This window comes from Chiloscyllium plagiosum, chromosome 32 (genome assembly GCF_004010195.1).
Source record: "Chiloscyllium plagiosum isolate BGI_BamShark_2017 chromosome 32, ASM401019v2, whole genome shotgun sequence".
Classification (NCBI taxonomy): Eukaryota; Metazoa; Chordata; class Chondrichthyes; order Orectolobiformes; family Hemiscylliidae; genus Chiloscyllium; species Chiloscyllium plagiosum.
In genome coordinates this window covers 3,420,077-3,422,827 of record NC_057741.1, presented here as the reverse complement: position 1 = coordinate 3,422,827, position 2,751 = coordinate 3,420,077, and the positions used below count along the sequence as shown (strand labels likewise).

At 44.3% G+C, this 2,751-nt stretch overlaps 1 protein-coding gene across 1 annotated transcript in view; it reads right to left on the bottom strand.

The window, feature by feature from the left end:
• Positions 1–2,751, bottom strand: part of LOC122539320 (immunoglobulin J chain-like) — a 14,787-nt gene that overhangs the window by 4,424 nt on the left and 7,612 nt on the right. The window lies entirely within an intron of this gene.

Here is a 2,751-nt window from a genome sequence, read left to right as displayed (position 1 = left end):
AGCCTGCAGTGTTTAATGCTAGTCTGCAGTGTTTAACGCTAGCCTGCAGTGTTTAACGCTAGTCTGCAGTGTTTAAAGCTAGTCTGCTGTGTTTAACGCTAGCCTGCAGTGTTTAACGCTAGTCTGCAGTGTTTAAAGCTAGTCTGCAGTGTTTAACGCTAGCCTGCAGTGTTTAACGCTAGCCTGCAGTGTTTAAAGCTAGCCAGCAGTGTTTAACGCTAGTCTGCAGTGCTTAACGCTAGCCTGCAGTGTTTAAAGCTAGTCAGCAGTGTTTAAAGCTAGACTGCAGTGTTTAAAGCTAGACTGCAGTGTTTAACACTAGTCTGCAGTGTTTAAAGCTAGCCTGCAGTGTTTAACGCTACTCTGCAGCGTTTAAAGCTAGTCTGCGGTGTTTAACGCTAGCCTGCAGTTTAGTTTTTTAAACACTGCAGACTAGCTTTAAACACTGCATGCTCGCTTTAAACACTGCAGACTAGCGTTAAACACTGCAGACTAGCTTTAAACACTGCAGACTAGCTCGCTTTAAACACTGCAGACTAGCGTTAAACACTGCAGACTAGCTTTAAACGCTGCAGACTAGCTTTAAACACTGCAGACTAGCTTTAAACACTGCAGACTTGCGTTAAACACTGCAGTCTAGCTTTAAACACTGCATGCTCGCTTTAAACACTGCAGGCTAGCTTTAAACACTGCAGACTAGCTTTAAACACTGCAGACTGGCTTTAAACACTGCAGGCTTGCTTTAAACGCTGCAGAGTAGCGTTAAAAACTGCAGGCTAGCTTTACACACTGCAGACTAGCGTTAATCACTGCAGTCTAGCTTTAAACACTGCAGACTAGCTTTAAACACTGCAGACTAGCTTTAAACACTGCAGACTGGCTTTAAACACTGCAGACTAGCTTTAAACACTGCAGACTTGCGTTAAACACTGCAGTCTAGCTTTAAACTGCATGCTCGCTTTAAACACTGCAGGCTAGCTTTAAACACTGCAGACTAGCTTTAAACACTGCAGACTGGCTTTAAACACTGCAGACTAGCTTTAAACACTGCAGACTTGCGTTAAACACTGCAGTCTAGCTTTAAACACTGCATGCTCGCTTTAAACACTGCAGGCTAGCTTTAAACACTGCAGACTAGCTTTAAACACTGCAGACTGGCTTTAAACACTGCAGGCTTGCTTTAAACGCTGCAGAGTAGCGTTAAAAACTGCAGGCTAGCTTTAAACACTGCAGACTAGCGTTAATCACTGCAGTCTAGCTTTAAACACTGCAGGCTAGCTTTAAACACTGCAGACTAGCGTTAATCACTGCAGTCTAGCTTTAAACGCTGCAGAGTAGCGTTAAACACTGCAGGCTCGCTTTAAACACTGCAGACTAGCTTTAAACACTGCAGGCTTGCTTTAAACGCTGCAGAGTAGCGTTAAACACTGCAGGCTAGCTTTAAACACTGCAGACTAGCATTAAACACTGCAGTCTAGCTTTAAACACTGCAGTCTAGCTTTAAACACTGCTGGCTAGCTTTAAACACTGCAGACTAGCGTTAAACACTGCAGTCTAGCTTTAAACACTACAGACTAGCTTTAAACACTGCAGACTAGCTTTAAACACTGCAGACTAGCTTTAAACACTGCAGGCTAGCGTTGAACACTGCAGACTAGCTTTAAACACAGCAGGCTTGCTTTAAACACTGCAGACTAGCTTTAAACACTGCAGACTAGCTTTAAACACTGCAGGCTAGCGTTAAACACTGCAGACTAGCTTTAAACACTGCAGACTAGCTTTAAACACTGCAGGCTAGTGTTAAACACTGCAGACTAGCTTTAAACACTGCAGGCTGGCGTTAAACACAGCAGGCTTGCTTTAAACACTGCAGACTAGCTTTAAACACTGCAGACTAGCATTAAACACTGCAGGCTTGCTTTAAACACTGCAGACTAGCGTTAAACACTGCAGTCTAGCTTTAAACACTGCAGTCTAGCTTTAAACACTGCAGACTAGCTTTAAACACTGCAGGCTAGCGTTAAGCACTGCAGACTAGCGTTAAACACTGCTGGCTAGCTTTAAACACTGCAGGCTAGCGTTAAACACTGCAGGCTAGCGTTAAACACTGCAGACTAGCGTTAAACACTGCAGGCTAGCTTTAAACAGTGCAGGCTCGCTTTAAACACTGCAGACTAGCGTTAAACACTGCAGGCTAGCTTTGAACACTGCAGGCTAGCTTTGAACACTGCAGGCTAGCGTTAAACACTGCAGGCTAGCTTTAAACACTGCAGGCTAGCTTTAAGCACTGCAGACTAGCGTTGAACACTGCAGGCTAGCTTTAAACACTGCAGGCTAGCTTTGAACACTGCAGGCTAGCTTTGAACACTGCAGACTAGCTTTGAACACTGCAGACTAGCTTTAAACACTGCAGGCTAGCTTTAAACACTGCAGGCTAGCGTTAAACACTGCAGGTTCGCTTTAAACACTGCAGGCTAGCTTTAAACACTGCAGGCTAGCTTTAAACACTGCAGACTAGCTTTAAACACTGCAGACTAGCGTTAAACACTGCAGACTAGCTTTAAACACTGCAGACTAGCGTTAGACACTGCAGGCTAGCTTTAAACACTGCAGACTAGCGTTAAACACTGCAGACTAGCTTTAAACACTGCAGGCTAGCTTTAAACACTGCAAACTAGCGTTAAACACTGCAGGCTAGCGTTAAACACTGCAGGTTCACTTTAAACACTGCAGACTAGCGTTAAACACTGC